The sequence below is a fragment of the Copadichromis virginalis genome, linkage group LG3 (genome assembly GCF_057382275.1).
Source record: "Copadichromis virginalis isolate Kocher_CV1m ecotype Utaka linkage group LG3, C_Virginalis_male_GT1.1, whole genome shotgun sequence".
NCBI lineage: Eukaryota > Metazoa > Chordata > Actinopteri > Cichliformes > Cichlidae > Copadichromis > Copadichromis virginalis.
Window position 1 is genome coordinate 7300447 of NC_140620.1, and position 14558 is coordinate 7315004.

Genomic DNA, 14558 nt, shown 5'->3' on the forward strand with positions numbered 1-14558 from the left:
TGCGCAGGCGTATGCATACTTTGTCACAGTTATCTCTGTGAGCAACACAAGCCTATGAATAACACACCTGATAAATGCACAGACACAGAAAATGGCATTTAAAAGGTTAAATCATCATGCAACCTCGAGTGTTGCTGTCATCTTTCTGCTCCTGTAAAAGGAAACACATGGGTTCATCTGCATCTTTGTCAGGTGGGGGTTAACTTCACACAATCATGTTCAGTTAGTCAGTCAGTTATTTTAAAATTCTTACTCATTCACTCAGTGGTTCCTTCTTTTGCTAATTGTGGAAATTATCATCGCATTCGTTTCCACGCTCAGCAAAACGACGTTATTTCAAAAAGAAAAATAATTTAGACTGGATTTCCTCGTTGAATCCTTTTCGGGGGGGGGGGACTCTCATTTCCTAATTGTCCCAAATAAGTGGCTTTCTCCTGAGCCCATTTTAAATGTGGAGAAACTCACTTGCAACAATTTTCTTGACGACGTGTAACGCTTTTAATTCCTGACTTGCAGATCTGCTCAAAGAAAAGAAATTCACAAGCAAAAATCAGTGCTTGTTCAAAAATGAAAAATGAAAAATAACAGAGGTTATCAAACCAAACTTTCAGTGCACTGTGAAAGTATCAAAATAAAAAGGCCTTGTTATAGTCATGACACAAGCTCCTCATCTCAGGAGGGTAAATCACCATTAGCATGGTACATCATACCATCATACTAATTGGCAGGCTCAACTTCACAACAAAAGAAAAATCATCAGCTAGATTCACTCCAAACCAACCATCAGCTGCACAACACACACATAAGCCTAATGTCTTATTAGCTATGAGTTTAAACACCAGGTCTGTGCTCTTCACTCATTTAGGCCACAGATCTATTTTATTCAGTTTTCCTGTTCCCTTCATCATAAAACATGTGACATGCTGTCATGCACTTCACAAAAAAAGTTTGTTCTGACGTATTCAGAGTTGTGTATCTAAATACAGGATTCACTCACACATCAAAGCAGGAAACTCAAGTGTTTTTGAGTCCCCACTCAACACACAACAACTCCAACACATCCCATTCACTCGTGCTAAAATTCAGTCACCTTTCATTAATCTTAAACCGATCAACTAATTTGCATATCAGCTATTAACCCACTAAGTTGACAGGACGACAGAAAAGCATGTTCAAAATAGTATCACAAAAGACAATTTCCCTCATACAGTAAATTACTTGCTGCATCAATCAAGCAGGAAGCTTCTCCCAATTTACTATATTAACAACTAAATTTATTGTCTGATCACTGGTTGGTCAAACCAGAATCTTTTTCCCCACAAAAGTTTAAATTGTTGTCCTGCAACCTAGAGAGTCAATTTTTTGCATTGGATAAATTCAGTATTTGATAACAAGTGTCTGCTAAATTGACACTATTTTAACACTGATGAAAGATAACAAGCTAATTTTCATTACATGGGTGTTTGTGTTATTAGGCAGGTTTAATGCATGTCTGTGGAGCTGCATATCCAGCAGAGCATGTTCTTAAAGCTGCCTTTCCTACACATTTCTCTGCTATTTGATCATTTCTTAAATACTGTGCTATGAGTCCACTGGTCTTTGCATCACACGGGGTGACTCGGACAAGATGATAAACAGACTCACGCTTAAGATGTTGTCTAATCTTCATAAGCTCTCTTGTGTTTGGAAGTGTTAGTAGGGTTAATGCATGTTCTGCTTGTGTGTGTGATTTTGTATGTTTCTATTTTCGCAATGTTTCAGACCCCTTCACAATTTTCCAACTTAAGCAGTCAGTTTTCTTTTCCCAGGTTTTTTTACCCCAAATTTTTATTTCCCACATTAAATAACAAAATTTGTGTTCTCACCACTCTCACTCTATTGTCCTCTCCCACTTCAATAGTCCAATAGCAGGCAGTTTCTCCTTCAGCTTTGTCCTGTCCCTCCTCTGATGCGGTTGACTTTGTGCTAGTGGCTGAAGTGCTGCTGCTGCCTTCTTGGGCGACTTCTTAGCAGCTGCTGCCGGTTTCTTGGCTTTGGCCGCGGCGGGCTTCTTGGCTTTGCTCTCAGTAACCTTGTTCATCTTAAAGGATCCGGAGGCCCCGGTGCCCTTGGTCTGCACCAGAGTGCCCTTCGACACCAGGCTCTTGATGGCGGTCTTGACACGGGCCTTGTTCTTTTTCACATCGTAGCCTCCGGCAGCCAGAGCCTTCTTGAGAGCGGCCGCGAACACGCCGTTGCGCTCCTTGGAAGCGGCCACGGCTTTCACAATCAGCTCGCCCACGCTGGGGCCGACCTTCTTGGGCTTGGAAGTCGTCGTCGTCTTCTTCTTCTCGGCCTGAACCTCTACACAGGGCGCAGGGCGTGTTTATGATGGAGCCTTTCCCACCACAGCGCTGGCACGTTGAGCGCATCATGAAGGGTCCATTTCTTTCATGTAGCTATGGTCGCTAGCCAGCATGCTAGCCGCATGTGGCTTGCCCGAGTCACTCAGTCCTTTCTGAGCATTTCGACATGCTGCCGCCGCAGAACCTGGCCTCAGATCCAGCAGGTTTAGCGCGCTGATCTCCAAAAAAAGTCCCGAAAGCCAGAAAGACGTCAAATAAGTGTCTCGTGCTAAGCGCTCGAACAAAAACTCCTCTTCACGCCGCCATCTTGCTCGCCCCTCCGTGGAATTCATCCAATCAGACAGAAGATGGGTTTGCTTTCTTCTCTGATGCTGTTTGTCCACACTGCTGCTGCTTGCTGGAACTCTTTGTTCAGGACTTTTGCTGCTGTCTCTTTATCTGTCATATTATTGCTCTTTGGAGCTGCATTCCTTGTCTTCAGGGAGGAGTGAGAGCTGCTTGTGAGTTTGAGAGACACATGGTGCTGTAAATAAATCAGCCAGAAACTTGGCCTGAATGTTTCCAATGATGTTAAACTATGACTTTCTTCCGACCGCTGCATGTGGAAAATTGATTCAGGTCTGCTTTTCACCTGAAAGTGACAAACTAAGACATTTCATTATTATCATCACTGCTTAATCAACACACATCTCTCTCTCTCTCTCTGTTTTTGTGAACAGTCCTTTCTTAAAAGCAGAAAATAATATTGTAGTTGTTCTTGGCTGATCAACACAAAACCTTTTTCCTATAATTATTTTTCATCTACAATGTAAATTTTGTCTCTTTTTCACTCTTTTTTTAATATATATATATATTTTTTTAAATAGCTGGTGACCTGCAGAATCACCGCTCTCACAATCAAAGGCAATCACTCTTACACAGCGCACAAAAACACTGTGACGTCAGACACATTCACACTCACTTTTTCATCTGCGTAAATAAATCACATGGCTGATGATATGTACCATGGTGATCCATAAATATGATCACCAGTTTATTTAACTATTTTTCAACCCAACAAAACAAATAAACAAAAACATGATGCTGATGTTATGAACACTCTACACACAAGTCAAGATGCAGGAAAACTGCTCACGGAAACGCTGCACACTCCAGTTATCACAGTTATCATAGTTCTGTTTGTGTGAATTATCTGCTTTCATTATTAATACCAGTTTATAGGTTGTTATCCTTTTTATTATTAGTTTGAATGCATTAAAATTAAGTTGTAATTTAGCTTTTTGTTTATTTTACTTTATTCCTCTTGCATTTATATCTATTCAGTCGGGTCTGTTTCCAACCCTTTCTTAAACTACTTCAAACTACTGTGAGCTCTAATTTTCGCTGGGTGAGGGATTATTATGTTCTTCCTAGTCTGAACTGCTCTCTTCACCTGAGCTGCTATCCTATTCTGAGTTACTGTCTACTTTGTTTCTTCTACCTCTTGCTCTTCCACGATGCATTCCTCTCTCTTTCTTTTGGATTAGTCCTGCTCCGGCTTGCTGTTTTTCTAGACATTTCTCATCAGGTGTTAATTTTACTTGTTTATCACCCATTTTCAAAGATTTTGCTGGGCCGTCGCTGGCACGCTTGACTTCAGAGTGGTTTACTGATACGGCCTTCGACTTCACCCTAACGGTGAAGCGGTATCAGTTTTATGAGATGAAACTCAACAGTTCTCCTTTGTCACCAGCACGTGAGCCTCAGCAAAGAAAACAAAAAATGGAAGTAGTTCAGCAGCGTATTGTGCTGTAAAATCAACTTACTTCCAGACACATACACACACATAAACATTTGCGCGCTAATTTGTCACGAGATAATTTCAGCTACCTCTAAAACTGGTCAAAACACAGTTCCTTTTGGCGAACTTAAACCCCCCTTTTTTTTTATCACATTTCTTTAAACTTTTGCGGCCGTCTTATATACCGAAATAGTGTTTCTCACCCCTGACGTCCCACTGGCGATTCAGATCATTGGACTGAATCCCACCGCCGTGGACCAGATTATAACACCGGCCCAGACCCGAATTTAACGTCCTGGGGCTCTCTCCTCGTCCAAGAGGGCTGTGCACAGGCTTCGGTGCTGGCTCCCCACGGCGTCAGGAATCAGTGCTGGATCTTGGAACAGAGTCACAGATGACAATTCTGATATTTTCTGATCCGGCTCGAAGGACCAAATAATGTTAGGGAAAATATTCTAAAACACTTCTTCAGTAAAGACTCAGAGAAGAGAAACACACAGAACTTCTTGCTAGCAAGGGCAGCCTCCAGACTGAGACTCGCACTAAGAAACTGCCCCAATCTTTATTTATACTTCAGTAGGGGTGTGTGTGTGTGTGTGTGTGTGTGTGTGTGTGTGTGTGTGTGTGTGTGTGTCCTGCTGATCAAAGGGTCATGAGAGCACAAAAGGTACATCCTTGGTCAGGAAAGGGGGTAGTCTCCCCCACCCTAGATAACATGGTGAGCAAGTCCAGCAGTTCATCTATATGTAAAGAAGCACTTAAACTAAAACAGACATAGCTACGTTAATCCTGCCGTAAAACAATAAAACAAGGTATGAGCTCTCATGCTCCCAGACGTGGGGGTGCATTCCTGGGATGCACCCCAAGCCTGCAGCCTGTTAGAGATCACACACAATTAATTATATGCCTCTAAGTATACATGGTTGAATATTTCCTAATACAAATAACTACATGCAGTATTCTACCATATGCAAACTTATATCACTAAAAGATTATACTGACTACTAAATACAATTTTCCATTGACAGCTTTGTAAAACAAGACCTGATAGGGTTAAGGTTAAAGTTATGGTTAGAGTTAATGTTAGGGATAGGGCTGGAATGGACGGCTGGAGCCTCTCCTCCAAGTGTGTGTTACTGCCGCCATCAGCATTCTGTTGTATTCTGTTGTATGCTTTTCTCTGTAAGCGCTTCGAGCCTGTACTTTTTTGCTTTAGCTGAGTAATGAAGTTGAATCAGTACTTTAACTTTCACTGGAACAATAGTATTTTTACTTCTACTTAAGTGGAGAATGTCTGATCTTTCGCCAACTCTGGCTGTCTCTCAGTCTTGGAATACCCACTTGTTGTCCAGCGGTGTCCTGGGAATATGGGAACTAGACAGACTGGGGAAACAATGGGAGGAGACACAAAGATGGAATCACTTTTACCATCTTTTATGTATTTGCTGGTCGTCTTATTTCTTCTATTTTGCAAGCACAGTGTTGCAATCATTGTCTTTGTGGTACAATGACACAGGTAGAATGCAGGTGTTTTCATGTAACACGATGCCAGAAAGATGAGTAATGTGTTTTGAAGAGAAGATAAAACATCATGTTTGAACAAAGATAAGCAGCAGACACGTCTGTGTGTGAGTTGTTCAGGTTCAGTAAGAAGGTAATATGTCTGCAGAATTTGTAATTCTTATGAAGATATTGCTTGTACAATAAATAAAATCCCTTTAACTTCTTCTGGAGAGTGTCTTTATATATTTAGTCATTTTGGGGCGATCCTTTATTTAGTAGTAACTCTAGTCGGGGATATATATCAGAGTTTACTTTCAGATATGAGCATTGTGTTTCCTGTGGATTAATGAATGAATTATTTATTTATGTAATTTTTGAAAGACTGGCTCATGTAAAATATCTGAAAGTATGACAAAGCTCTCCTGTTACACTTTATGGACACCTGAGCGTCACCATGAGGGCCTGTCTTTATTCACTTTATTCACTGAAATCCACTTTTATAATGAATTCACAGTAATCACTGACACCTTCAGAGCATTACATTCATTAAAGACGTCTTCTACACCTACTCTTCCAGACGACCGACACATACTTCAACCACTGCAGGTTAACCAGCCACTCATCAGTAAAGCAAAAACTAAATGTAAATGTCCTCATGTGGAAAAGACTGAAACACAACTCCCATATATCACTAATGTAACAGATCCATTTAGGGAGAGTGAGAACACTAGGCTGGATGTGGTTTAATGCAGGAACATTCATCATGTCTTGAGTTCAACAAATCATTTACATTGAATATGTGAGCTGGATGGTTACACGATACAATGTGATTGTCAACAATAACTGCAATGAACGCTGGTTTGAGGGCGGAGTCAAGGAGGCCATTTACGTGAAAAGGGAAAGACCCTCTCTGAATCAAGGAGGGGGCCTAAGGGTACATCTGTCACCATCTTACAATGCTGTGATTGCAGCCGTTCTCCAACTCTCTGTGAATGGTACTCAAGACCATTGATCAGTGGTTGTTGATCAATGGTCATGAGAATTTGCATAATCATGATTAAGGAACTGACCTCCCAGCCCATTGTTCCTTCAGTCGGCTATTTTTCTGACTGAAAACGCTACGTCCAGAAGAACAGAATCAACTTTTGGAGATTTACTTCCCTGATGATTGAGCACGCATCAAGACCTTTTAATCAGGCCAACAAATATCTTGTACTCAATTTTAGCAGCAGCCATTGTGACACTGATGATAAAACTTGTGTAAAAGTGCGAAGCTGTAAAAAAGTAATTATAAAAAAGCGTTTTTGTAGCTGAATGTTACTGGATAGCTGTTTCAACTGTAACACATCAAAATAACCTGCTAAGGTTTAATAGGCTATAAGGAACACACTCACTTCCTGAGCCCTGGGCAATAAGAGACGTTTTGTGTTTTATAATTTATTGATATGTTTGATCCTTTCTGACCTGCGTTAATGAAGCAGTCATTAGAGCACCATGTCCGCTATAATAGTTCTGTAGTCTGATGCTTGAGTCGTTGCAGACTCACCCGTCAAAGCAGCGTCTTTGTTATTCGAGTCCAGCAGATGGCAGTGTTTCACTGTCTGACGGCTGTCTGAAGCTTCAGCTGGATTATCCGTTTTCATGTTTGATTAGAGGTTTGTGTGTGTGTGTGTGGGTTTTTAGCCACGAGTTGTCCACGATAAAGCATATTGAATGGCCTGTCTAATATTGTTAGAATTCTCCTTTGGGTTAGTTTCATTACTCAATCGGGACATTTATTTGGAAAAAGAAAAAAAGAGGGGAAAAAAAGAAAAAAAAGAAAAGAATTAAAAAAAAAAAAAAAATCCTCATAGTTTACATTTACAAATATCAATACTGAATGTTACGTCCCTCTGCAGCTTCTAATCGTCTCAGTGTTTTCAGCTGGTGCTAATTGGCCACACCTAGTCAGGTGTGGATAAAAGCATACCTGAGGCAAGCTTCCCGGCAGTGCACTAGTCTTTGCCTTGGTGGCACTAGCCATTTTAGCCGACCTGGTTTTCCATTTTAGGATGAAACCTCTTCTCACCCACACTCTGTTATTCATCTCTGTTTTTATGTTGCGGCTTTTGAGCCGGGTCGTAACATAAGTGGTGGCTCGTCCGGGATCTTTGGACATTTTAGTGGAGACTGAATATCAGTCTTTTGTTTTGCTTTTAAGTGGGTGAGTGATGGTGTTCAGTGTAATTGTGCAAACTCCCTTTAGTAAGTGTGTTTCAGCTGGGTGGCTGTGCTGCCCTTCCATCGAAGCACTTGTTTGTTGTTTTGCTTTGTTTTAGTTTATTGTGTTTGGTGGCTATCCTGGGTGGGGGTACGCTTCAGAGTTTGGTAGGAGACTATCTCTGGTCTGCTGCCTGCTCTCGAGTTCGCGTTTAAAGTTGCCTCGAGCCTGGTACACCACTGAAGACTAGGGTAGGAAAAGTAAGGGTTTTGTTGTTTTTAGTGTTTTAGGCTGGGAGTTGCACATAGTGAATCAGTGGCACCAAACTTGGTAGGAGGTTTGAGACCATTCATGATTATGGTCTGTAGCTGAGGCAGGTAGGCTGTTTTTTAAGTTGGCATTGTGTGTACACCATGTGTGTGCATATGTCAGTGTTGATAGATGCTAATGAGATCCTTGTGAGGTGAGCGTTTTGTGATGTGACCTTAAGTGTTGTGGGGAATATGGCTATTTTGTTGGATCACTTGTGAGTGTTGGCCAGGTGATGGCAATAACACTGTGGGGTGCTGAGCCACCCTTGATGTGATCATTGTGTGGCCATAACTCTCTATTTTGTGGTTGGTCACTAGTGTGCTTGATTTACTGAACTTTTTGGATTAGAGTAACTTGTTGTGGTATAGGGCCACTTGTATGTGACTGTGTGGTGGAGACAACAGATCACTTGTGATTATTTGTTGCTACTTTTGGTTTTGTGTTGTAGCAGGTCAGGTAATCATTTTGGGTTTGACTGTTGTGCTCCTTTGTGTTGGTCACATGTTACTTTTTGTCTGTTCAGTGTGGCAACTTCAGATCCTCATGTAGGGGCATCCATGCTTAAAGATGCCAACTTACTTTTGAGGGATCAAGGCTTCAGATGGACTTTTAATTTGTTTAGGGGTCCTAGAGGAACCCTTTTAAGGGAGGAGGTGTTACGTCCCTGTGCAGCTTCTAATCGTCTCAGTGTTTTCAGCTGGTGCTAATTGGCCACACCTAGTCAGGTGTGGATAAACGCATACCTGAGGCAAGCTTCCCAGCAGTGCACTAGTCTTTGCCTTGGTGGCACCAGCCATTTTAGCCAACCTGGTTTTCCATTTTAGGATGAAACCTCTTCTCACCCACACTCTGTTATTCATCTGTTTTTATGTTGCGGCTTTTGAGCCGGGTCGTAACATGAGTATAATCACACTGGAAGTACCAGCATCAGGAATGTGGTTTCTTGTTTTTGGATCTATAATATTTAGTCTGGTTAGTTATTGTTACTGTAACCAGTGCAAAATCTGCTCTGATGACTCAACGTTAATGTTTGAGCCCCTGAGCGCTAAAAGAAGTGTCTTTTGTAAAGTATTAAAACTACATTTAATGGAAGGAAAAATGGATCACTGCTTCCTATAAGAGTTGGTTTTCTCTGTGTGTGTAGCCACTCTGTGCCTGGTGGACTTGGCTGGCAGTGAGCGAATGGTGAAGAGCCAGTCTCAGGGTGACCGTTTCAAAGAGATGACCGCCATCAACAGCTCACTGTCCAACCTGGGTGTCGTTATCGCCGCTCTGGCCAACGAGGTCTGCAGCTGCAGTTTCTGTAGTCTTAGATGTCACACCTGCTTTCTTTACATTTACAGTATTAATGATTTTTTTTTGGCCTTTGTGTTCCAGGAGACTTGCGTAGCTTACAGGAACTCGAAGCTCACGTACCTCCTGCAGGGATGTTTGGGGGGGAAACGGCAAAACGTGAGTTTGTTGACATCACAAATCTTTATAATGACGACACATAAAACTGAAGGAATTTATCCCCAAAAAATATTTAACAGCGTTTGATCTCACCACTTCAGATTGTGACTGTTTGTTCTTTGGCACTAATTTTGGATGTCTTTATTTGCAGCTTGATGTTTGTTAACATTGCTCCGGAGCCCGACAGCTTTGGGGAAACTCTGAACTCATTGAGGTTTGCCAGCAAGGTCAGTGCAGTCTTGTTTCCAGTGTTCATTGGACAGAGTACATTAGTGATGTCCTTACATCAGCTGTTTATGGTAAACCAAAGCCATACTCCATATCCATTTTAATACCTTGGTATGTAATTCACACTCACATTTTGTCTGAAGAGTAGGGATGTTCCTGGCGTCTTATTTACTAGTCGACTAATCGAGGGGGAAATAATTAGACTAACCAACTAATGTAAAACTAAGGAACATTCAGATATTGAGTTGATTTTCAGAACTGATTAATAGAAACTGTCAAACTAGACGCAGAGGTATCTTAAACCATTTATCACATTCTGTTAAATACAAATGAAAATGCGTTACTACAAAAGATGTTCTATTAAAATATGACAATCATTTGAGAATCTAAAAGTACGTCTAAGTGTGGCGAGAATGATTCAGGTAATACATTATACAGCCGTTTTCTAGTCAGGTTGTGGGGGCAGCAGGAAGGACCACTCCTGACCACAGCTGATAGATGTAAACTGGCTAGCATGACCAAGGATGCTGGGGCCTCCTACTGGTAGGACGTGCCCAGCTGGAACAGCCTCCTGGCCAAGGTGGCTGTCACCTTTTGATGTGAAGGAGTAGTGACTCTACTCTGAGCCCCTCCCCCATTGACTTAACTGCTCTCCTAAAGGAGAGGTTTTCCACCTCTCAGGAAACTAATTTCCTCTGCGTGTATCTGTGATCTCAGTGTTAACAAGAAGATCAGGGTAGATTAATAGATTTATGGCGTTTCTCAACAACAGTGCACCATCTGGTGGTAGATCGCTGCCTAACATTTAGAACACAATGTACCAGCATTGGGCATCAATTGAAATTTTAACAATTAGATTGAACGACTGGTAAGTCTGATACAGACTAGTGACAATTAGTCGACTAGTCACATAAATCCCTGATAGAGCCCACAGAAGTGGCCTGCACCATGTGCGTGGCTTGCTTTGCAGTTTAACCCTCAGTAGGACCTACAGCCATTTTTCATCCCCAGCGTTTTTTAATATTAGGCCATTTTCACTGTGTTGAATAGAATATAGCCAAACCTTCCGACCCTTTTTTTTTCTTTTTTTCTTTAGAATTGCAGTCTCCGTTTATTAGATTAGCTTAAAGTGGCTAAGCTACAAACCGCCATCCACATGAGGTCCTAGAGCCATAAATCGCCCCATTGAAACCCATTATAAACGCTATTTTTCACTGCAGAATTATTACCATTAACGTATGGGTGATGGCTTCTGTTTCGGTTCGGTGTTGGACAAGCAGCCTTAGAATTGTAATTTTTTTTATTTGGCCACCGGGTGGCGCCCTTGTTCCACATGTGACGCCTGCTGGAACATAGACCTTTTCCAGCGGGCTGCTCGAGACATACACCTGGGAAAGGCAGACTCATTCCCCGAGTGCAGCAGCAGCTTGGCCCGCTGCTCGTTCGGGACCATTTTCTGCCCTTAGGGCTGTTAGAGGGTGCATTTTGACCTTTATATTTAAAAATAAATAAAATAAAGGTCTCTCTGCCTAAAAGAAAAAAAAATTTGTCTGTCTCATTCTAAGTTTAGATAAGTTTGAAGTACACCCTGCAATGCAAACAAATCTAACAAGAACATGAAAACAAGAATAAAAAACAAATTGGACTTTATTTTGTCGCCAACCTCAGCTTGTTTATGCAGGTGCAGGCAGGAGAGGTTATAAGAATAAGCCGTAGCGCGGGAGTAGGCATTTTCACGATGGCACGGTACCAAGGAAGTAGTGGACATCCTGATGCGCTCTGACAGCAAGGATCTCTCCTCTTCATCTGCCGAGAGTGACTCTGATTCCAGGGGTGACACAGATGATTCGTCTCTCGACACTGATCGCCAGGAGTCGTCCTCTGATTTTTCTTCTGAAGATGAGAACGAGGGGAGGACGCCGGAGGAAGCAGCGGCGTGGACCTCCAAAGATGGGAAGAAATGGTCCGCAACAAACGCCGAGACGCTGCGCTACGTCGCAGCACCCACGGGGCTTATTCCGGGACCGACCCACTACGCTGTAGCCCGAATTACGGACCCACTCTCCAGCTTCAGGTTGTACATAACTGATGGGATTATACAGCATATAGTTGCAATGACAAACCTTCAGGGCAGACGCTAAATCTCATTCTGGAGAGATTTAGATAGCAACGAAATGCTCGCTTATGTGGGGCTGCTAATTTTGTCCGGTGTATACCGGTCAAAGCACGAGGCCATCGCCAGCCTTTGGAGTGAGAAAACGGGAAGGAAGATTTTCCGTGCCTCAGTGGCTGAGAAAAGATTTTGTCACATAACCAGAGCGCTCCGATTTGATGACAAACTCACCCGACCTGCACGATGTGCGGACAAATTGGCTCCCATTCGGCAGATATGGGACATGTGGGCACACCGCCTGGGGATGTTGTTTAGTCCAGACCGGGACCTTACGGTGGATGAGCAGCTGGTACAGTTCAAGGGAAGGTGCAGTTTCCGCCAGTATATCCCCAAAAAGCCTGCGAAATGCGGCATAAAGGTCTGGGCAGCATGCGATGTCAAGACATCATACGCCTGGCGGTTGCAGGTTTACACCAGGAGAGCAGCGGGCGAACCGGCCGAGGTAAACCAGGGGATGAGGGTCGTCCAGCAGATGACTGACGGGCTCCATGGGCATGTCGTCACAGTCGACAATTTTTTTTTTTTTTTTTTTTTTTTTTTTTTTTTTTTTCACCTCATCTGAACTGGCAGAGGAACTCCTCAAAAATAAAATGGCTCTGGTCGGCACAATCCGCCAGAACAAAAAAGAAATCCCACCCATTTTGCGCTAGATGAGAGGGAGAGCCGTCTACTCCTTGATCTTTGCCTTTTCAGCGAAACAGACCCTAGTGTTGTACATTCCCCGACGGGGCAGGAATGTGCTTTTATTGAGCACGAAACATCGCAGGCCGGAGGTCAGCGATGACGAGAGAAAAAAGCCAGCGATCATCACAGACTACAATCGACGCAAAGGAGGTGTCGACAACCTTGATAAGGTGGGTGTCATTACGCATCAGTTGCGCACACCTTTATTCAACTCCAACTCCATGAACATACACACACCCACAATGGACAACTGTACCCTCAAACACAATAACATGGACTGAACCACCACTCACAACCACTAGCACTTTATATAGCCTCTGTAGAAACTATCTACACCCTCACTTATCTTAACTGCACTACTGTATAGCTCTGTGTAAATAATCATTCTGTACATTCGATAATCTTTAATCCTACAACTGTTTACAACTTGCATAGTTCCCATTTCTGTATAGCTGTATATCCCAGATTCTGTAAAGTTATTTATTTCATATTCTGTATAGTTTTTCATACTTATATCCTGTTCATATCCTGTACATAGCTTGTACTCACTACAGCCTGTACATAACTATAGTTATAGAATATTCACAATATACTTCATACCATGTACATTATAACATAATAGACCCATTTCTGTAATATACTCGCATATCTACATTATTGCTAATATATATTGTAATATATCTATATCACTAAAGCACTTCTGGATGGATGCAAACTGCATTTCGTTGCCCTGTGCATGTGCAATGACAATAAAGTTGAATTCTAATTCTATTCATTTTTCTTCATATATTCTTGTGTAAAATATACAGAGGTTTTATTGTGTGTGTGTGTGTGGTTTTTTTTTTTTTTTTTTTTTTTTTTTTTTTTTTTTTTTTTTTTAGGACTTACCAAGGGTTAACCACCAAAACACTCGTCTGCAGTGGAATTTCTTTGAGCTAATCGATTCATTTCATCTTCTAGTTAATGTGGAAAATGGTGGCAAAGGTGGATGAAATGAGTGATTCCTAGAGTTACATTTTATTGCCTTTTTTCTTTCCTTTTCTTAAAGTTATGAAGGCATCTTGGATGCCATTTCAGTGAGTGGGGGTTAATGCCCCACACTCTTTTCTGTCACTGCTTTGAATGCACAGACTGGTCTTAATGTTGATCTTTGTAATCTTCAGTGTTACGACCCGGCTCAAAAGCCGCAACATAAAAACAGAGATGAATAGCAGAGTGTGGGTGAGAAGAGGTTTCATCCTAAAATGGAAAACCAGGTCGGCTCAAATGTTCTGTGAGTCATAGGAGTCTACTAACATTTCCATGATAGAACAAGGCTGCAACCTTTGTACACTATATAAGGCAAAGAACTAATTAGCCTCATTTTGTTTTCATTCTGAGGCTTGTTTTTTTTTAGCACATACAAACAACTCTTCTTTTGAGAATATTAGGACGCGTCTTGTATATATGATCGGCTCGCACATGGCCCGAAGATTGGTTTACCTTCTGCCATGTTGAGGCCAAAAACCCTGAGGACAGAAAAAAACAAAAAAAAAAGCAAATGGTAGGTTGTCTCTGTGTGAGAGACGTTGGCATTATACCCGATATTTTTTTAAAAATGCAATGTGTGGATTTCTTTTACAGACAACATCTGCCATGTTGTGGACCGCTCAGTCTCCCCCTCCAGCACTGCTAATCCAGATGTTGGATCTGTGTTTCCACAAGCCCCGCGAATTCTAGAGACTTATTCATCATGAAGAAAACAAGACAGTCGATCGATCGATTATTTGCGCAAGGGAGGCCACCATGAAAATGACCTCTAGATCCTCCTCCTCCTGCTGCCTTTTATTGAGAGACCGTTCACACAAAACACGTCAGAACAAAGCCACGCCCAGACAAGGC

At 42.0% G+C, this 14558-nt stretch overlaps 1 protein-coding gene and 1 pseudogene across 1 annotated transcript in view; one reads left to right on the forward strand and one right to left on the reverse strand.

Moving 5' to 3' along the window:
• Window positions 1-14558, forward strand: part of LOC146712518 (NACHT, LRR and PYD domains-containing protein 12-like) — a gene marked incomplete at its 5' end in the record, with an annotated part of 129070 nt that overhangs the window by 52569 nt on the left and 61943 nt on the right. The gene's annotated exons all lie outside the window — the stretch shown is intronic.
• LOC146712519 (histone H1 pseudogene) lies at window positions 1871-2414 on the reverse strand (annotated as a pseudogene).